Raw genomic sequence first — 23,029 nt, 5'->3', positions numbered from 1 at the left:
GTGTTTCATCGTGAATAAGAAGGTCAGAGGGATACAGTAAATCTGAAGTCAAGCATCGGAATCTATAACTAGTGTCACAGGAATGGTTCAAAACATAGTCAGTAAGAAGAGTCAGTCTTCTTGTACTTAAGTCGCCATTGTGCCTTTTGTATTTAATTCCGATGCAATTTCTGTGTTTCATCGTCAATAAGAAGGTCAGAGGGATACATTAAACCTGAACTGAAGCACCGGAATCTATAACTAGTGTCACTATAATGGTTCAAAGCATAGACAGTAGGAAGAGTCAGTCTTCTTGTACTTAAGTCGGCATTGTGCCTTTTCTATTTAATTCCAATGCAATTTCTGTGTTTCATCGTCAATAAGAAGGTACTAATGATATAGTAAACCTGGAGAGGAGCATCGGAATCTATAACTAGTGTCACAGGAATGGTTCAAAACATAGACAGTAAGTAGCGTCAGTCTTCTTGTACTTAAGTCGGCATTGTGCCTTTTTTTTTAATTCCGATGCAATTTCTGTGTTTCATCGTCAATAAGAAGGTCCAAGGGATACAGTAAACCTGAAGTAAAGCATCGGAATCTATTACTAATGTCACAGGAATGGTTCAAAACATCGAAAGTAAGAAGAGTCAGTCTTCTTGTACTTAATTCGGCATTGTGCCTTTAGTATTTAGTTCCGATGCCATTTCTGTGTTTCATCGTGAATAAGAAGGTCAGAGGGATATAGTAAATCTGAAGTCAGGCATCGGAATCTGTAACTAGTGTCACAGGAATGGTTTAAAACATAGTCAGTAGGAAGAGTCAGTCTTCTTGTACTTAAGTCGGCTTTGTGCCTTTTGTATTTAATTCCGATGCAATTTCTGTGTTTCATCGTCAATAAGAAGGTCCAAGGGATACAGTAAACCTGAAGTGAAGCATCAGAATCTATAATTAGTGTCACAGGAATGGTTCAAAACATAGTCAGTAAGAAGAGTCTGTCTTCTTGTACTTAAGTCGGCATTGTGCCTTTTGTATTTATTTCCGATGCAATTTCTGTATTTCATCGTCAACAAGAAGGTCAAAGGGATACAGTAAACCTGAAGTAAAGCACCGGAATTTATAACTAGTGTCACATGAATGGTTCAAATCATAGTCAGTAAGAAGTGTCTGACATCTTGTACTTAAGTCGCCATTGTTCCTTTTGCATTTAATTCCGATGCAATTCCTGTGTTTTATCGTCAATAAGAAGGTCCAAGGGATACAGTAAACCTGGAGTGAAGCATCGGAATCTATAACTAGTGCCACATGAATGGTTCAAAACATAGACAGTAAGAAGAGTAGGTCTTCTTGTACTTAATTCGAAATTGTGCCTTTTGTATTTAATTCCGATGCAATTTCTGTGCTTCATCGTCAATAAGAAGGTCAGAGGGATACAGTAAACCTGAAGTGAAGCATCGGAATCTATAACTAGTGTCACAGGAATGGTTCAAAACATAGTCAGTTAGAAGAGTCAGTCTTCTTGTACTTAAGTCGGCATTGTGCCTTTTGTATTTATTTCCGATGCAATTTCTATATTTCATCGTCAGTAAGAAGGTCCAAGGGATACAGTAAACCTGGAGTGAAGCATCGGAATCTATAACTAGTGTCACAGGAATGAATCAAAACATAGTCAGTAAGAAGAGTCAGTCTTCTTGTACTTAAGTCGGCATTGTGCCTTTTGTATTTAATTCCGATGCAATTTCAGTGTTTCATCGTCAATATGATAGTCCAAGGGATACAGTAAACCAGAAGTGAAGCATCGGAATCTATAACTAGTGTCACAGGGATGGTTCAAAACATAGACAGTAAGAAGAGTCAGTATTCTCGTACTTAGGTGGGCATTGTGCCTTTTGTATTTAATTCTGAAGCAACTACTGTGTTTCATCTTCAATAGGAAGGTCCAAGGGATACAACAAACCTGAAGTGAAGCATCAGAGTCTATAGCTAGTGTCACAGGAATGGTTCAAAACATAGTCAGTAAGAAAAGTCAGTCTTCTTGTACATAAGTCGGCATTGTGCCTTTTGTATTTAATTCCGATGCAATTTCTGTGTTTCATCGTCAATGAGAAGGTCCAAGGGATACAGTAAACCTGAAGTGAAGCATCGGAATCTATAACTAGTGTAACAGGAACGGTTTAAAACATAGACAGTGGGAAGAGTCAGTCTTCTTGTACTTAAGTCGGTAATGTGACTTTTGTATTTAATTCCGATGCAAATTCTGTGTTTCATCGTCAATACGAAGGTCAGAGGGATACAGTAAACCTGAACTGAGGCACCGGAATCTATAACTAGTGTCACAGGAATGGTTCAAAACATAGACAGTAGGAAGAGTCAGTCTGCTTGTACTTAAGTCGGCATTGTGCCTTTTCTATTTAATTCCTATGCAATTTCTGTGTTTCATCGTGAATAAAAAGGTCAGAGGGATACAGTAAATCTGAAGTGAAGCATCGGAATCTATAACTAGTGTCACAGGAATGGTTCAAGACATAGTCAGTAAGAAGAGTCAGTCTTCTTGTACTTAAGTCGGCTTTGTGCCTTTTGTATTTAATTCCGATGCAATTTCTGTGTTTCATCGTCAATAAGGAGGTCCAAGGGATACAGTAAACCTGGAGTGAAGCATCGGAATCTATAACTAGTGTCACAGGAATGGTTCAAAGCATCGACAGTAAGATGGGTCAGTCTTCTTGTACTTAATTCGGCATTGTGCCATTAGTATTTAATTCCGATGCAATTTCAAAGTTTCATCGTCAATAAGAAGGTCCATGGGGTACAGTAAACCTGGAGTGAAGCATCGGAATCTATAACTAGTATCACAGGAATGGTTCAAAACTTAGTCAGTAAGAAGAGTCAGTCTTCTTGTACTTAAGTCGGCATTGTGCCTTTTGTATTTAATTCCGATTCAATTTCTGTGTTTCATCGTCAATAAGAAGGTCCAAGGGATACAGTAAACCTGGAGTAAAGCATCGGAATCTATAACTAGTGACACAGGAATGGTTCAAAACATAGACAGTAGGAAGAGTCAGTCTTCTTGCACTTAAGTCGGCATTGTGCCTTTTCTATTTAATTCCGATGCAATTGCTGTTTTTCATCGTCAATAAGAAGGTCCAAGGGATACAGTAAACCTGAAGTGAAGCATCGGAATCTATAACTAGTGTCACAGGAATGTTTCAAAACATAGTCAGTAAGAGGAGTCAGTCTTCTTGTACTTAAGTCGGCATTGTGCCTTTTCTATTCAATTCCTACGCAATATCTGTGTTTCATCGTCAATAAGAAGGTCCAAGGGATATAGTAAACCTGGAGTAAAGCCTCGGAATCTATAAGTAGTGTATCAGGAATGGTTCAAAACATAGACAGTAAGTAGCGTCAGGCTTCTTGTGCTAAAGTCGGCATTGTGCCTTTTTTATTTAATTCCGATGCAAATTCTGTGTTTCATCGTCAATAAGAAGGTCCAAGGGATACAGTAAACCTGGAGTGAAGCATCGGAATCTATAACTAGTGTCACAGGAATGGTTCAATACGTCGACAGTAAGAAAAGTCAGTCTTCTTGTACTTAATTCGGCATTGTGCCTTTAGTATGTAATTCCGATGCAATTTCTGTGTTTCATCGTGTATAAGAAGGTACTAATGATATAGTAAACCTGGAGAGGAGCATCGGAATCTATAACAAGTGTCACAGGAATGGTTCAAAACATAGACAGTAAGTAGCGTCAGTCTTCTTGTACTTAAGTCGGCATTGTGCCTTTTTTTTTAATTCCGATGCAATTTCTGTGTTTCATCGTCAATAAGAAGGTCCAAGGGATACAGTAAACCTGAAGTAAAGCATCGGAATCTATTACTAATGTCACAGGAATGGTTCAAAACATCGAAAGTAAGAAGAGTCAGTCTCCTTGTACTTAATTCGGCATTGTGCCTTTAGTATTTAGTTCCGATGCCATTTCTGTGTTTCATCGTGAATAAGAAGGTCAGAGGGATATAGTAAATCTGAAGTCAGGCATCGGAATCTGTAACTAGTGTCACAGGAATGGTTTAAAACATAGTCAGTAGGAAGAGTCAGTCTTCTTGTACTTAAGTCGGCTTTGTGCCTTTTGTATTTAATTCCGATGCAATTTCTGTGTTTCATCGTCAATAAGAAGGTCCAAGGGATACAGTAAACCTGGAGTGAAGCATCGGAATCTATAACTAGTGCCACATGAATGGTTCAAAACATAGACAGTAAGAAGAGTAGGTCTTCTTGTACTTAATTCGGAATTGTGCCTTTTGTATTTAATTCCGATGCAATTTCTGTGCTTCATCGTCAATAAGAAGGTCAGAGGGATACAGTAAACCTGAAGTGAAGCATCGGAATCTATAAGTAGTGTCACAGGAATGGTTCAAAACATAGTCAGTAAGAAGAGTCAGTCTTCTTGTACTTAAGTCGGCATTGTGCCTTTTGTATTTATTTCCGATGCAATTTCTATTTTTCATCGTCAGTAAGAAGGTCCAAGGGATACAGTAAACCTGGAGTGAAGCATCGGAATCTATAACTAGTGTCACAGGAATGAATCAAAACATAGTCAGTAAGAAGAGTCAGTCTTCTTGTACTTAAGTCGGCATTGTGCCTTTTGTATTTAATTCCGATGCAATTTCAGTGTTTCATCGTCAATAAGATAGTCCAAGGGATACAGTAAACCAGAAGTGAAGCATCGGAATCTATAACTAGTGTCACAGGGATGGTTCAAAACATAGACAGTAAGAAGAGTCAGTATTCTCGTACTTAGGTGGGCATTGTGCCTTTTGTATTTAATTCTGAAGCAACTACTGTGTTTCATCTTCAATAGGAAGGTCCAAGGGATACAACAAACCTGAAGTGAAGCATCAGAGTCTATAGCTAGTGTCACAGGAATGGTTCAAAACATAGTCAGTAAGAAAAGTCAGTCTTCTTGTACATAAGTCGGCATTGTGCCTTTTGTATTTAATTCCGATGCAATTTCTGTGTTTCATCGCCAATAAGAAGGTCCAAGGGATACAGTAAACCTGAAGTGAAGCATCGGTATCTATAACTAGTGTAACAGGAACGGTTTAAAATATAGACAGTGGGAAGAGTCAGTCTTCTTGTACTTAAGTCGGCAATGTGACTTTTGTATTTAATTCCGATGCAAATTCTGTGTTTCATCGTCAATACGAAGGTCAGAGGGATACAGTAAACCTGAACTGAAGCACCGGAATCTATAACTAGTGTCACAGGAATGGTTCAAAACATAGACAGTAGGAAGAGTCAGTCTGCTTGTACTTATGTCGGCATTGTGCCTTTTCTATTTAATTCCTATGCAATTTCTGTGTTTACACGTCAACAAGAAGGTCCAAGCGATACAGTAAACCTGAAGTGAAGCATCGAAATCTTTAGCTAGTGTCACAGGGATGGTTCAAAACATAGTCACTAAGAAGAGTCAGTCTTGTTGTACTTAAGTCGGCTTTGTGCCTTTTGTATATATTTCCGATGCAATTTCTGTGTTTCATTGTCAATAAGAAGGTCCAAGGGATACAGTAAACCTGAAGTGAAGCACCGGAATCTATAACTAGTGTCACTATAATAGTTCAAAACATAGACAGTAGGAAGAGTCAGTCTTCTTGTACTTAAAAAAGCATTGTGCCTTTTCTATTTAATTCCTATGCAATTTCTGTGTTTCATCGTCAATAAGAAGGTCCTAGGGATATAGTAAACCTGGAGTGAAGCATCGGAATCTATAACTAGTGTCACAGGAGTGGTTCAAAACATAGACAGTAAGTAGCGTCAGTCTTCTTGTACTTAAGTCGGCATTGTGCCTTTTTTATTTAATTCCGATGCAATTTCTGTGTTTCATCGTCAATAAGAAGGTCCAAGGGATACAGTAAACCTGGAGTGAAGCATCGGAATCTATAACAAGTGTCACAGGAATGGTTCAAAACATCGACAGCAAGAAGAGTCAGTCTTCTTGTACTTAATTCGGCATTATGCCTTTAGTATTTTATTCCGATGCCATTTCTGTGTTTCATCGTGAATAAAAAGGGCAGAGGGATACAGTAAATCTCAAGTCAAGCATCGGAATCTATAACTAGTGTCACAGGAATGGTTCAAGACATAGTCAGTAAGAAGAGTCAGTCTTCTTGTACTTAAGTCGGCTTTGTGCCTTTTGTATTTAATTCCGATGCAATTTCTGTGTTTCATCGTCAATTAGAAGGTCCAAGGGATACAGTAAACCTGAAGTGAAGCATCAGAATCTATAACTAGTGTCACAGGAATGGTTCAAAACATAGTCAGTAAGAAGAGTCAGTCTTCTTGTACTTAAGTCGGCTTTGTGCCTTTTGTATATATTTCCGATGCAATTTCTGTGTTTCATCGTCAATAAGAAGGTCCAAGGGATACAGTAAACCTGAAGTGAAGCACCGGAATCTATAACTAGTGTCACATGAATGGTTCAAATCATAGTCAGTAAGAAGAGTCAGACATCTTGTACTTAAGTCGCCATTGTGCCTTTTGTATTTAATTCCGATGCAATTTCTGTGTTTCATCGTCAATAAGAAGGTCCAAGGGATACAGTAAACCTGGAGTGAAGCATCGGAATCTATAACTAGTGTCACATGAACGATTCAAAACATTGACAGTAAGAAGAGTCAGTCTTCTTGTACTTAATTCGGCATTGTGCCTTTAATATTTAATTCCGATGCAATTTCTGTGTTTCATCGTCAATAAGAAGGTCAGAGGGAAACAGTAAACCTGAAGTGAAGCATCGGAATCTATAACTAGTGTCACAGGATTGGTTCAAAACATAGTCAGTAAGAAGGGTCAGTCTTCTTGTATTTAAGTCGGCATTGTGGCTTTTGTATTTAATTCCGATGCAATTTCTGTGTTTCATCGTCAACAAGAAGGTCCAAGGGATACAGTAAACCTGGAGTGAAGCATCGGAATCTATAACTAGTGACACAGGAATGGTTCAAAACATAGACAGTAGGAAGAGTCAGTCTTCTTGCACTTAAGTCGGCATTGTGCCTTTTGTATTTAATTCTGATGCAATTTCAGTGTTTCATCGTCAATAAGAAGGTCCAAGGGATACAGTAAACCAGAAGTGAAGCATCGGAATCTATAGCTAGTGTCACAGGGATGGTTCAAAGCATTGACAGTAAGAAGAGTCAGTATTCTTGTACTCAAGTGGGCATTGTGCATATTGTATTTCATTCCGATGCAATTTCTGTGTTTCATCTTCAATAAAAAGGTCCAAGGGATACAATAAACCTGAAGTGAAGCATCAGAGTCTATAACTAGTGACACAGGAATGGTTCAAGACATAGACAGTAGGAAGTGTCAGTCTTCTTGCACTTAAGTCGGCATTGTGCCTTTTCTATTTAATTCCGATGCAATTGCTGTGTTTCCTCGTCAATAAGAAGGTCCAAGGGATACATTAAACCTGAAGTGAAACATCGGAATCTATAACTAGTGTCACAGGAATGGTCCAAACGTAGTCAGTAAGAAGAGTCAGTCTTCTTGTACTTAAGTCGGCATTGTGCCTTTTGTATTTAATTCCGATGCAATTTCTATGTTCCATCGTCAATAAGAAGGTCAGAGGGATACAGTTAACGTGAAGTGAAGCATCGGAATCTATAGCTAGTGTCACAGGAATGGTTCAAAACATAGTCAGTAAGAAGAGTTAGTCTTCTTGTACATAAGTCGGCATTGTGCCTTTTGTATTTAATGCCGATGCAATCTCTGTGTTTCATCCTCAATAAGAAGGTCCAAGGGATACAGTAAGCCTGAAGTGAAGCATCGGCATCTGTAACTAGTGTAACAGGAATGGTTCAAGACATAGACAGTGGGAAGAGTCAGTCTTCTTGTACTTAAGTCGGCATTGTGACTTTTGTATTTAATTCCGATGCAATTTCTGTGTTTCATCGTCAATAGAAGGTCAGAGGGATACAGTAAACCTGAAGTGAAGCATCGGAATCTATAACTAGTGTCACAGGAATGGTTCAAAACATAGACAGTAGGAAGAGTCAGTCTTCTTGTACTTAATTCGGCATTGTGCCTTTTCTATTTAATTCCTATGCAATTTCTATGTTTAATCGTCAATACGAAGGTCCAAGGGATATAGTGAACCTGGAGTGAAGCTTCGGAATCTGTAACTAGTGACACAGGAATGGTTCAAAACATAGATAGGAGGAAGAGTCAGTCTTCTTGCACTTAAGTCGGCATTGTGCCTTTTGTATTTAATTCCAATGCAATTTCTGTGTTCCATCGTCAACAAAAAGGTCAGAGGGATGCAGTAAACCTGAAGTGAAGCATCGGAATCTATAACTAGTGTCACAGGAATGGTTCAAAGCATAGACAGTAGGAAGTGTCAGTCTATTTGTACCTAAGTCGGCATTCTGCCTTTTCTATTTAACTCCGATGCAATTTCTGTGTTTCATCGTCAATAAGAAGGCCTAAGGGATACAGTATACCTGGACTGAAGCATCGGAATCTAGAACTAGTGACACAGGGATGGGTCAGAACATAGTCAGTAAGAAGAGTCAGTAATCTTGTACTTAAGTCGGCATTGTGCCCTTCGTATTTAATTCCGATGAAATTTTTGTTTCTTCGTCAATAAGAAGGTCCAAGAGATACAGTAAACCTGAAGTGATGCACCGGAATCTATAACTAGTGTCACAGGAATGGTTCAAAACATCGTCAGTAAGAAGAGTCAGTCTTCTTGTACTTAAGTCGGAATTGTGCCTTTTGTATTTAATTCCGATGCAATTTCTGTGTTTCATCGTCAATTAGGAGGTCCAAGAGATACAGCAAACCTGAAGTGAAGCATCGGAATCTATAATTAGTGTCACAGGAATGGTTCAAAGCATAGTCAGTAAGAAGAGTCAGTCCTCTTGTACTTAAGTCGTCATTGTGCATTTTGTATTTAATTCCGATGCAATTTGTGTGTTTCATCGTCAATAAGAAGGTCCATGGGATACAGTAAACCTGGAGTGAAGCATCGGAATCTATAATTAGTGTCACAGGAATGGTTCAAAGCATAGACTGTAGGAAGAGTCAGTCTTCTTGCACTTAAATCGGCATTGTGCCTTTTCTGTTTAATTCCGATGCAATTTCTATGTTTCATCGTCAATAAGAAGGTCCAAGGGATATAGAAAACCTGGAGTGAAGCATCGGATTCTATAACTAGTGTCACAGGAATGGTTCAAACATAGACAGTAAGTAGCGTCAGTCTTCTTGTACTTAAGTCGGCATTGTGCCTTTTTTATTTAATTCCGATGCAATTTCTGTGTTTCATCGTCAATAAGAAGGTCCAAGGGATACTGTAAACCTGGAGTGAGGCATCGGAATCTATAACTAGTGTCACAGGAATGGTTCAAAACATCGACAGTAAGAAGAGTCAGTCTTCTTGTACTTAATTCGGCATTGTGCCATTAGTATTTAATTCCGATGCAATTTCAGTGTTTCATCGTCAATGAGACGGTCCATGGGATACAGTAAACCTGAAGTGAAGCATCGGAATCTATAACTAGTGTCACATGACTGGTTCAAATCATAGTCAGTAAGAAGAGTCAGACTTCTTGTACTTATGTCGCCATTGTGCCATTTGAATTTAATTCCGATTCAATTTCTGTGTTTCATCGTCAATAAGGAGGTCCAAGGGATACAGTAAACCTGGAGTGAAGCATCGGAATCTATAACTAGTGTCACAGGAATGGTTCAAAGCATCGACAGTAAGATGGGTCAGTCTTCTTGTACTTAATTCAGCATTGTGCCATTAGTATTTAATTCCGATGCAATTTCAGTGTTTCATCGTCAATAAGAAGGTCCATGGGGTACAGTAAACCTGGAGTGAAGCATCGGAATCTATAACTAGTATCACAGGAATGGTTCAAAACATAGTCAGTAAGAAGAGTCAGTCCTCTTGTACTTAAGTCGGCATTGTGCCTTTTGTATTTAATTCCGATGCAATTTGTGTGTTTCATCGTCAATAAGAAGGTCCAAGGGATACAGTAAACCTGGAGTGAAGCATCGGAATCTATAACTAGTGACACAGGAATGGTTCAGAGCATAGACAGTAGGAAGAGTCAGTCTTCATGCACTTAAGACGGCATTGTGCCTTTTCTATTTAATTTCGATGCAATTGCTGTGTTTCATCGTCAATAAGAAGGTCCAAGGGATACAGTAAACCTGAAGTGAAGCATCGGCATCTATAACTAGTGTCACGGAAATGGTTCAAAGCATAGTCAGTAAGAAGAGTCAGTCTTCATGTACTTAAGTCGGCATTGTGCCTTTTGTATTCAATTCCGATGCAATTTCTGTGTTTCATCGTCAATAAGAAGGTCCAAGAGATACAGTAAGCCTGATGTGAAGCATCGGAATCAATAACTAGTGTCACAGGAATGGTTTAAAACATAGACAGTGGGAAGAATCAGTCTTCTTGTACTTAAGTCGGCATTGTGCTTTTTGTATTTAATTCCGATGCAATTTCTGTGTTCCATCGTCAACAAAAAGGTCAGAGGGATGCAGTAAACCTGAAGTGAAGCATCGGAATCTATAACTAGTGTCACAGGAATGGTTCAAAGCATAGACAGTAGGCAGAGTCAGTCTATTTGTACTTAAGTCGGCATTCTGCCTTTTCTATTTAACTCCGATGCAATTTCTGTGTTTCATCGTCAATAAGAAGGTCCAAGAAATATAGTAAACCTGGAGTGAAGCATCGGAATCCATAACTAGTGTCACAGGAATGGTTCAAGACATAGGCAGTAAGATGAGTCAGTCTTCTTGTACTAGAATCGGCATTGTGCCTTTTTTATTTAATTAAGTTGCAATTTCTGTATTTCATCGTCAATAAGAAGGTTTAAGGGATACAGTAAACCTGGAGTGAAGCATCGGAATCTATAACTAGTGTCACAGGAATGGTTCAAAACATCGGCAGTATGAAGAGACAGTCTTCTTGTACTTGATTCGGCATTGTGCCTTTAGTATTTAATTCTGATGCAATTTCTGTGTTTCATCGTCAATAAGAAGGCCAGAGGGATACAGTAAATCTGATGTGAAGCATCGGAATCTATAACTAGTGTCACAGGAATGGTTCAAAACATAGTCAGTAAGAAGAGTCCGTCTTCTTGTACTTAAGTCGGCATTGCGCATTTTGTATTCAATTCCGATGCAATTTCTGTGTTACATCGCCAATAAGAAGGTCTGGGGGATACAGTAAACCTGAAGTGAAGCAACAGAATCTATAACTAGTGTCACAGAAATGGTTCAGAACATACTCAGTAAGAAGAGTTAGTTTTCTTGTACTTAAGTCGGCATTGTGCCTTTTGTATTTAATTCCGATGCTATTTCTGTGTTTCATCGTCAATAAGAAGGTCCAAGGGATACAGTAAACCTGAAGTGAAGCATCGGAATCTATAACTAGTGTTACATGAGTGGTTCAAAACATAGTCAGTTAGAAGAGTCAGTCTTCTTGTACATAAGTCGGCATTGTGCCTTTTGTATTTAATTCCGATGCAATTTCTGCCTTTCGTCGTCAAAAAGCAGGTCCAAGGGATACAGTAAACCTAGACTGAAGCATCGGAATCTAGAACTAGTGACACAGGGATGGGTAAGAACATACACAGTAAGAAGAGTCAGTATTCTTGTACTTAAGTCGGCATTGTGCCCTTTGTATTTAATTCCGATGAAATTTTTGTTTCTTCGTCAATAAGAAGGTCCAAGGGATACTGTAAACCTGAAGTGATGCACCGGAATCTATAACTAGTGTCACAGGAATGGTTCAAAACATAGTCAGTAAGAAGAGTCAGTCTTCCTGTACTTAAGTCGGAATTGTGCCTTTTGTAATTAATTCCGATGCAATTTGTGTGTTTCATCGTCAATAAGGAGGTCCAAGAGATACAGCAAACCTGAAGTGAAGCATCGGAATCTATAATTAGTGTCACAGGAATGGTTCAAAGCATGGTCAGTAAGAAGAGTCAGTCCTCTTGCACTTAAGTCGGCATTGTGCCTTTTGTATTTAATTCCGATGCAATTTCTGTGTTTCATCGTCAATAAGAAGGTCCAAGGGATACAGTAAACCTGGAGTGAAGCATCGGAATCTATAACTAGTGACACAGGAATGGTTTAGACCATAGACAGTAGGAAGAGTCAGTCTTCTTGCACTTAAATCGACATTGTGCCTTTTCTATTTAATTCCGATGCAATTGCTGTGTTTCATCGTCAATAAGAAGGTCCAAGGGATACAGTGAACCTGAAGTGAAGCATCGGCATCTATAACTAGTGTCACGGAAATGGTTCAAAGCATAGTCAGTAAGAAAACTCAGTCTTCATGTACTTAAGTCGGCATTGTGCATTTTGTATTTAATTCCGGTGCAATTTCTGTGTTTCATCGTGAATAAGAAGGTCCACGAGATACAGTAAGCCTGATGTGAAGCATCGGAATCAATAACTAGTGTCAGAGGAATGTTTTAAATCATAGACAGTGGGAAGAATCAGTTCTCTTGTACTTAAGTCGGCATTGTGCCTTTTGTATTTAATTCCGATGCAATTTCTGTGTTCCATCGTCAACAAAAAGGTCAGAGGGATGCAGTATACCTGAAGTGAAGCATCGGAATCTATAACTAGTGTCACAGGAATGGTTCAAAGCATAGACAGTAGGAAGAGTCAGTCTATTTGTACTTAAGTCGGCATTCTGCCTTTTCAATTTAACTCCGATGCAATTTCTGTATTTCATCGTCAATAAGAAGGTTCAAGGGATACAGTAAACCTGGAGTTCAGCATCGGAATCTATAACTAGTGTCACAGGAATGGTTCAAAACATCGACAGTATGAAGAGACAGTCTTCTTGTACTTAATTCGGCATTGTGCCTTTAGTATTTAATTTCGATGCAATTTCTGTGTTTCATCGTCAATAAGAAGGTCAGAGGGATACGGTAAATCTGATGTGAAGCATCGGAATCTATAACTAGTGTCACAGGAATGGTTCAAATCATAGTCAGTAAGAAGAGTCAGTCTTCTTGTACTTAAGTCGGCATTGCGCATTTTGTATTCAATTCCGATGCAATTTCTGTGTTTCATCGTCAATAAGAAGGTCTAGGGGATACAGTAAACCTGAAGTGAAGCAACAGAATCTATAACTAGTGTCACAGGAATGGTTCAAAACATAGTCAGTAAGAAGAGTCAGTCTTCTTGTACTTAAGTCGGCATTGTGCCTTTTGTATTTAATTCCGATGCAATTTCTGTGTTTCATCGTCAATTAGAAGGTCCAAGGGATACAGTAAACCTAAAGTGAAGCATCGGAATCTATAACTAGTGATACATGAATGGGTCAAAACATAGTCAGTAAGAAGAGTCAGTCTTCTTGTACTTAAGTCGGCATTGTGCCTTTTATATTTAATTCCGATGCAATTTCTGTCTTTCGTCGTCAATAAGAAGGTCCAAGGGATACAGTAAACCTTTAGTGAACCATCGGAATCTAGAACTAGTGACTCAGGGATGGTTCAAAACATAGACAGTAAGAAGAGTCAGTATTCTTGTACTTAAGTCGGCATTGTGCCCTTTGTATTTAATTCCGATGAAATTTTTGTTTCTTCGTCAATAAGAAGGTCCAAGGGATACAGTAAACCTGAAGTGATGCACCGGAATCTATAACTAGTGTCACAGGAATGGTTCAAAACATAGTCAGTAAGAAGAGTCAGTCTTCTTGTACTTAAGTCGGCATTGTGCCTTTTGTATTTAATTCCGATGCAATTTCTGTGTTTCATCGTCAATAAGGAGGTCCAAGGGATACAGCAAACCTGGAGTGAAGCATCGGAATCTATAATTAGTGTCACAGGAATGGTTCAAGGCATAGTCAGTAAGAAGAGTCAGGCTTCTTGTACTTAAGTCGGCATTGTGCCTTTTGTATTTAATTCCGATGCAATTTTTGTGTTTCATCGTTAATAAGAAGGTCCAAGGGATACAGTAAACTTGGAGTGAAGCATCGGAATCTATAACTAGTGTCACATGAATGGTTCAAAGCATAGTCAGTAAGAAGAGTCAGTCTTCTTGTACTGAAGTCGGCATTGTGGCTTTTGTATTTAATTCCGATGCAATTTTTGTAATTCATCGTTAATAAGTAGGTCCAAGTTATACAGTATACCGGGAGTGAAGCATCGGAATCTATATCTAGCGTCACAAAAATGGTTCAAAGCATAGTCAGTAAGAAGAGTCAGTCTTCTTGTACTTAAGTCGGCATTGTGTCCTTTGTATTTAATTCCGAAGCAATTTCTGTGTTTCATCGTCAATAAGAAGGTCCAAGGGATACAGTAAACCTGGAGTGAAGCATCGGAATCTATAACTAGTGTCACAGGAATGAATCAAAAGCATAGTCAGTAAGAAGAGTCAGTCTTCTTGTACTAAAGTCGGCATTGTGCTTTTTGTATTTAATTCCGATGCATTTTCAGTGTTTCATCGCCAATAAGAAGGTCCAAGGGATACAGTAAACCTGAAGTGAAGCATCAGAATCTATAACTAGTGTCACAGGAATGGTTCAAAACATAGACAGTGTGCTCCCTGCCGCCGTTGGATAAGCAGCTGCAGCAGCAAGTCGTATACTCCTAGCTCACTCATTTGCTACATAGTTTAATTTTTAATTTCTTTGCGTGTTTTTGGTACTTGCATTGTTTAATTCATAAATTTCGGGCGTATTATAGTATTTGAGAGTGTAGCATCGTGTTTTAGTACCTGAATAGTGTAATTTCGCTTAGTCTCTTTCCGCCGCCGAGCAGTGTCAGCAGTGCGCAAGTAGCAGCATTACTGCATTAACTAGGCAATCTTGTATTTTAATAACCGTTTAAATTTTGTCGATTTGTTTGCGCTCTCTGTAGATTAGTTCAGACGTTCTTTGCAAAACTGTTTTTAGCATGGATAGGGACTGCAACTGCTGTGTTCGGATGCAGGCTGAGTTGGCATCCCTTCGCTCCCAGCTTCAGGCAGTGTTGGCTTCGGTCACACAGCTTGAGGCTGTGGCCAATGGGCATCACTGTGGGGGTCCGGATGGGGGTTTGTCGGGGACGGCCAGCTCGTCCCACGCATCCCCTGATCGGACTAAGACTGTGGTTGCCCGGGATACTGCCTGCATTGAGGCTGATCCCTCACCTGTGGTAGAGTGGGAGGTCGTTTCAAGGTGTGGCAGGGGGCGAAAGACATTCCGGAGGGATGAACGGAAAGCCTCTCCAGTTTGTCTGACGAACCGGTTTCAGGCTCTGTCTCAGGCTGATACTGATCTTCGGCCTGACATGGCTGCTTGTCCTGTTCCAGAGGTTGCCCCTCAGTCTGCAAGATCCGTGCAGTCGCAGAGGGTGGGCTTACTGGTAGTTGGGAGCTCCAACATCAGGCGCGTAATGGGGCCCCTTAGGGAAATGGCAGCAAGAGAGGGGAAGAAAACCAATGTGCACTCCGTGTGCATACCGGGGGGAGTCATTCCACATGTGGAAAGGGTCCTTCCGGATGCCATGGAGGGTACAGGGTGCACCCATCTGCAGGTGGTCGCTCATGTCGGCACCAATGATGTGTGTCGCTATGGATCGGAGGAAATCCTCTCTGGCTTCCGGCGGCTATCTGATTTGGTGAAGACTGCCAGTCTCGCTAGTGGGATGAAAGCAGAGCTCACCATCTGCAGCATCGTCGGCAGGACTGACTGCGGACCTTTGGTACAGAGCCGAGTGGAGGGTCTGAATCAGAGGCTGAGACGGTTCTGCGACCGTGTGGGCTGCAGATTCCTCGACTTGCGCCATAGGGTGGTGGGGTTTCGGGTTCCGCTGGATAGGTCAGGAGTCCACTACACGCAACAAGTGGCTACACGGGTAGCAGGGGTTGTGTGGCGTGGGCTGGGCGGTTTTTTAGGTTAGATGGCCTTGGGCAAGTACAGAAAGGGGAACAGCCTCAACGGGTGTGGGGCAAAGTCAGGACATGCGGGGACCAAGCAGCAATCGGTATTGTAATTGTCAACTGTCGAAGCTGCGTTGGTAAAGTACCGGAACTTCAAGCGCTGATAGAAAGCACCGAAGCTGAAATCGTTATAGGTACAGAAAGCTGGCTTAAGCCAGAGATAAATTCTGCCGAAATTTTTACAAAGGTACAGACGGTGTTTAGGAAGGATAGATTGCATGCAACCGGTGGTGGAGTGTTCGTCGCTGTTAGTAGTAGTTTATCCTGTAGTGAAGTAGAAGTGGATAGTTCCTGTGAATTATTATGGGTGGAGGTTACACTAAACAACCGAACTAGGTTAATAATTGGCTCCTTTTACCGACCTCCCGACTCAGCAGCATTAGTGGCAGAACAACTGAGAGAAAATTTGGAATATATTTCACATAAATTTTCTCAGCATGTTATAGTCTTAGGTGGAGATTTCAATTTACCAGATATAGACTGGGACACTCAGATGTTTAGGACGGGTGGTAGGGACAGAGCATCGAGTGACATTATACTGAGTGCACTATCCGAAAATTACCTCGAGCAATTAAACAGAGAACCGACTCGTGGAGATAACATCTTGGACCTACTGATAACAAACAGACCCGAACTTTTCGACTCTGTATGTACAGAACAGGGAATCAGTGATCATAAGGCCGTTGCAGCATCCCTGAATATGGAAGTTAATAGGAATATAAAAAAAGGGAGGAAGGTTTATCTGTTTAGCAAGAGTAATAGAAGGCAGATTTCAGACTACCTAACAGATCAAAACGAAAATTTCTGTTCCGACACTGACAATGTTGAGTGTTTATGGAAAAAGTTCAAGGCAATCGTAAAATGCGTTTTAGACAGGTACGTGCCGAGTAAAACTGTGAGGGACGGGAAAAACCCACCGTGGTACAACAACAAAGTTAGGAAACTACTGCGAAAGCAAAGAGAGCTCCACTCCAAGTTTAAACGCAGCCAAAACCTCTCAGACAAACAGAAGCTAAACGATGTCAAAGTTAGCGTAAGGAGAGCTATGCGTGAAGCGTTCATTGAATTCGAAAGTAAAATTTTATGTACCGACTTGACAGAAAATCCTAGGAAGTTCTGGTATTACGTTAAATCAGTAAGTGGCTCGAAACAGCATATCCAGACACTACGGGATGATGATGGCATTGAAACAGAGGAAGACACGCGTAAACCTGAAATACTAAACACCTTTCTCCAAAGCTGTTTCACAGAGGAAGACCGCACTGCAGTTCCTTCTCTAAATCCTCGCACAAACGAAAAAATGGCTGACATCGAAATAAGTGTCCAAGGAATAGAAAAGCAACTGGAATCACTCAATAGAGGAAAGTCCACTGGACCTGACAGGAAACCAATTCGATTCTACACAGAGTACGCGAAAGAACTTGCCCCCCTTCTAACAGCCGTGTACCGCAAGTCTCTAGAGGAACGGAGGGTTCCAAATGATTGGAAAAGAGCACAGATAGTCCCAGTCTTCAAGAAGGGTCGTCGAGCAGATGCGCAAAACTATAGACCTATATCTCTTACGTCCATCTCTTGTAGAATTTTAGAACATGTTTTTTGCTCGCGTATCATGTCATTTCTGGAAACCCAGAATCTACTATGTAGGAATCAACATGGATTCCGGAAACAGCGATCGTGTGAGACCCAACTCGCCTTATTTGTTCATGAGACCCAGAAAATATTAGATACAGGCTCCCAGGTAGATGCTATTTTTCTTGACTTCCGGAAGGCGTTCGATACAGTTCCGCACTGTCGCCTGATAAACAAAGTAAGAGCCTACGGAATATCAGACCAGCTGTGTGGCTGGATTGAAGAGTTTTTAGCAAACAGAACACAGCATGTTGTTATCAATGGAGAGACGTCTACAGACGTTAAAGTAACCTCTGGCGTGCCACAGGGGAGTGTTATGGGACCATTGCTTTTCACAATATATATACATGACTTAGTAGATAGTGTCGGAAGTTCCATGCGGCTTTTCGCGGATGATGCTGTAGTATACAGAGAAGTTGCTGCATTAGAAAATTGTAGCGAAATACAGGAAGATCTGCAGCGGATAGGCACTTGGTGCAGGGAGTGGCAACTGACCCTTAACATAGACAAATGTAATGTATTGCGAATACATAGAAAGAAGGATCCTTTATTGTATGATTATATGGTAGCGGAACAAACACTGGTAGCAGTTACTTCTGTAAAATATCTGGGAGTATGCGTACGGAACGATTTGAAGTGGAATGATCATATAAAATTAATTGTTGGTAAGGCGGGTACCAGGTTGAGATTCCTTGGGAGAGTGCTTAGAAAATGTAGTCCATCAACAAAGGAGGTGGCTTACAAAACACTTGTTCGACCTATACTTGAGTATTGCTCATCAGTGTGGGATCCGTACCAGGTCGGGTTGACGGAGGAGATAGAAAAGATCCAAAGAAGAGCGGCGCGTTTCGTCACCGGGTTATTTGGTAACCGTGATAGCGTTACGGAGATGTTTAATAAACTCAAGTGGCAGACTCTGCAAGAGAGGCGGTCCAAGGGATACAGTAAACCTGGAGTGAAGCATCGGATTCTGTAACTAGTGTCACAGGAATGGTTCAAAAACATCGACAGTAAGAAGAGTCAGTCTTCTTGTACATAATTCGGCATTGTGCTTTTAGTATTTAATTCCGATGCAATTTCTGTGTTTCATCGACAATAAGAAGGTCAGAGGGATACAGTAAATCTGAAGTCAAGCATCGGAATCTATAACTAGTGTGACAGGAATGGTTCAAAACATAGTCAGTAAGAAGAGTCAGTCTTCTTGCACTTAAGACGGCATTGTGCCTTTTGTATTTATTTCCCATGCAATTTCTGTGTTTAATCGTCAATAAGAAGGTCCAAGGGATACAGTAAACCTGAAGTGAAGCATCGGAATCTATAACTAGTGTCTAATGAATGGTTCAAATCATAGTCAGTAAGAAGAATCAGTCTTCTTGTACTTAAATCGGCATTGTGCCTTTTGTATTTAATTCCGATGTAATTTCTGTGTTTTATCGTCAATAAGAAGGTCAGAGGGATACAGTAAACTTGAAGTGAAGCATCGGAATCCATAACTATTGTCACAGGAATGGTTCAAAACATAGTCAGTAAGAGGAGTCAGTCTTCTTGTGCTTCAGTAGGCATTGTGCCTTTTGTATTTAATTCCGATGCAATTTCTGTGTTTCATCGTCAATATGAAGGTCTAACGGATACAGTAAACCTGGAGTGAAGCATCGGAATCTATAAGTAGTGTCACAGAATTGTTTCAAAACATAGACAGTAAGATGAGTCAGTCTTCTTGTACTTAAGTCGGCATTATGCCTTTTGTATTTCTTTCCGATGCAATTTCTGTGTTTCATCGCCAATAAGAAGGTCCAGAGGATACAGTAAACCTGAAGTGAAGCATCAGAATCTATAACTAGTGTCACAGGAATGGTTCAAAACATAGTCAGTAAAAAGAGTCAGTCTTCTTGTACTTAAGCCGGCATTGTGGCTTTTGTATTTATTTACGATGCAATTTCTGTGTTTCATCGTCAATAAGAAGGTCCAAGGGATACAATAAACCTGAAGTGAAGCATCGGAATCTATAACTAGTGTCACATGAATGGTTCAAATCATAGTCAGTAAGAAGAATCAGTCTTCTTGTACATAAGTCGGCATTGTGCCGTTTGTATTTAATTCCGATGTAATTTCTGTGTTTTATCGTCAATAAGAAGGTCAGAGGGATACAGTAAACCTGAAGTGAAGCATTGGAATCTATAACTATTGTCACAGGAATGGTTCAAAACATAGTCAGTAAGAAGAGTCAGTCTTCTTGTACTTCAGTAGGCATTGTGCCTTTTGTATTTAATTCCGATGCAATTTGTGTGTTTCATCGTCAATAAGAAGGTCCAAGGGATACAGTAAACCTGAAGTGAAGCATCGGAATCTGTAACAAGGGTCACAGGAATGGTTCAAAACATAGACATTAGGAAGAGTCAGTCTTCTTGTACTTAAGTCGGTATTGTGCCTTTTCTATTTAAATCCGATGCAATTTCTGTGTTTCATTGTCAATACGAAGGTCAGAGGGATACAGTAAACCTGAAGTGAAGCATCGAAATCGTAACGAGTGTCACAGGAATGGTTCAAAACATACAGACTTGGAAGAGTCAGTCTACTTGTACATAAGTCGGCATTGTGCCTTTTGTATATCATTCCGATGCAATTTCTGTGTTTCGTCGTCCATAAGAAGGTCCGGGGGATACAGTAAACCTCAAGTGAATCATCGGAATAAACAACTAGTGTCACAGGAAAGGTTAAAAACATAGAGAGTAGGAAGAGTCAGTATTCTTGAACTTAAGTCGGCATTGTACTTTTTCTATTTAATTCCGATGCGATTTCTGTGTCTCATCGTCAATAGGAAGGTCCAAGGGATACAGTAAACCTGAAGTGAAGGATCGGAATAAAAAACTAGTGTCACAGTTAAGGTTCAAAACATAGAGAGTAGGAAGAGTCAGTCTTCTTGTACTGAAGTCGGCATTGTGCTTTTTCTATTTAATTCCGATGCGATTTCTGTGTCTCATCGTCAATAGGAAGGTCTAAGGGATACAGTAAACCTGAGGTGAAGCATCGGAATTTGTAACTAGTGTCACCGGAATGTTTCAAAACATAGTCAGTAAGAAGAGTCAGTCTTCTTGTGCGTAAGTCGGCATTTTGAATTTTGTATTTAATTCCGATACAATTTCTGTGTTTCATCGTCAATAAGAAGGTCCAAGGGATACAGTAAACCTGGAGTGAAGCATCGGAATCTATAACTAGTGTCACAGGGTTGGTTCAAAACATAGACAGTAAGAAGAGTCAGTCTTCTTGTACGTAAGTCGGCATTGTGCCTTTTGTATTTAATTCCGATGCAATTTCTGTGTTTCATCGTCAATAAGAAGGTCAGAGGGATACAGTAATCCTGAAGTTAAGCATTGGAATCTATGACTAGTGTCAATGGAATGGTTCAAAACATAGACAGTAGGAAGAGTCAGTCTTCTTGTACTTAAGTCATCATTGTGCATTTTCTATTTAATTCTGAAGCAATTTCTGTGATTCATCGTCAATAAGAGGGTCCAAGGGATACAGTAAACCTGGAGTGAAGCATCGGAATCTATAACTAGTTTCACAGGAATGGTTCAAAAGCACAGACAGTAAGAAGAGTCAGACTTCTTTTACTTAAGTCGGCATTGTGCCTTTTGTATTTAATTCCGATGCAATTTCTGTGTTTCATCGTCAATAAGAAGGTCCAAGGGATACAGTAAACCTGGAGTGAAGCATCAGAGTCTACAACTATTGTCACAGGAATGGTTCAAAACATAGACAGTAAGAAAAGTCAGTCTTCTTGTTCTTAATTCGGCATTGTGCCTTTTGTATTTAATTCCGATGCAATTTCTGTGTTTCATCGTCACTAAGAAGGTCAGTGGGATACAGTAATCCTGAAGTTAAGTATCGGAATATATAACTAGTGTCTCAGGAATGGTTCAAAACATAGTCAGTAAGAAGAGTCAGTCTTCCTGTAGTTCAGTCGGCATTATTCCTTCTCTATTTAATTCCGATGCAATTTCTGTGTTTCATCGTCAATAATAAGGTCAGAGGGATACAGTAAAGCTGAAGTGAAGCATCGGAATCTATAACTAGTGTCACAGGAATGGTTCAAAACATAGACAGTAGGTAGAGTCAGTCGTCTTGTACTTAAGTCGGCATTGTGCTTTTTTTATTTAATTCCCGAGCGATTTCTGTGTCTCATCGTCAATAGGAAGGTCCAAGGGATACAGTAAAGCTGAAGTGAAGCATCGGAGTCTATAACTAGTCTCACAGGAATGGTTCAAAGCATAGTCAGTAAGAAGAGTCAGTCTTCTTGTACTTAAGTCGGCATTGTGCCTTTTGTATTTAATTCCGATGCAATTTGTGTGTTTCATCGTCAATAAGAAGGTCCAAGGGATACAGTGAACCTGAAGTGAAGCATCGGAATCTATAACTAGGGTCACAGGAATGGTTCAAAACATAGACATTAGGAAGAGTCAGTCTTCTTGTACTTACGTCGGTATTGTGCCTTTTCTATTTATTTCCGATGCAATTTCTGTGTTTCATCGTCAATACGAAGGTCAGAGGGATACAGTAAACCTGAAGTGAAGCATGGGAATCTATAACTAGTGTCACAGGAATGGTTCAAAGCATAGAGACTTGGAAGAGTAAGTCTACTTGTACGTAAGTCGGCATTGTGCCGTTTGTATCTCATTCCGATGCAATTTCTGTGTTTCATCGTCCATAAGAAGGTCCGAGGGATACAGTAAACCTCAAGTGAAGCATCGGAATAAAAAACTAGTTTCACAGGAAAAGTTAAAAACATAGAGAGTAGGAAGAGTCAGTCTTCTTGTAGTGAAGTCGGCATTGTGCTTTTTTTATTTAATTCCGATGCGATTTCTGTGTCTCATCGTCAATAGGAAGGTCTAAGGGATACAGTAAACCTGAAGTGAATCATCGGAATTTATAACTAGTGTCACAGGAATGGTTCAAAACATAGTCAGTAAGAAGAGTCAGTCTTCTTGTGCGTAAGTCGGCATTTTGAATTTTGTATTTAATTCCGATCCAATTTCTGTGTTTCATCGTCAATAAGAAGGTCCAAGGGATACAGTAAACCTGGAGTGAAGCATCGGAATCAATAACTAGTGTCACAGGGTTGGTTCAAAACATAGACAGTGAGAAGAGTCAGTCTTCTTGTACTTAAGTCGGCATTGTGCCTTTTGTATTTAATTCCGATGCAATTTCTGTGTTTCATCGTCAATAAGTAGGTAAGAGGTATTCAGTAATCCTGAAGTTAAGCATCGGAATCTATGACTAGTATCAATGGAATGGTTCAAAACATAGACAGTAGGAAGAGTCAGTCTTCTTGTACTTAAGTCATCATTGTGCATTTTCTATTTAATTCTGAAGCAATTTCTGTGATTCATCGTCAATAAGAGGGTCCAAGGGATACAGTAAACCTGGAGTGAAGCATCGGAATCTATAACTAGTTTCACAGGAATGATTCAAAAG

Source organism: Schistocerca americana, chromosome 2 (genome assembly GCF_021461395.2).
Source record: "Schistocerca americana isolate TAMUIC-IGC-003095 chromosome 2, iqSchAmer2.1, whole genome shotgun sequence".
Classification (NCBI taxonomy): domain Eukaryota; kingdom Metazoa; phylum Arthropoda; class Insecta; order Orthoptera; family Acrididae; genus Schistocerca; species Schistocerca americana.
Note: the sequence above shows the minus strand (reverse complement) of the source record.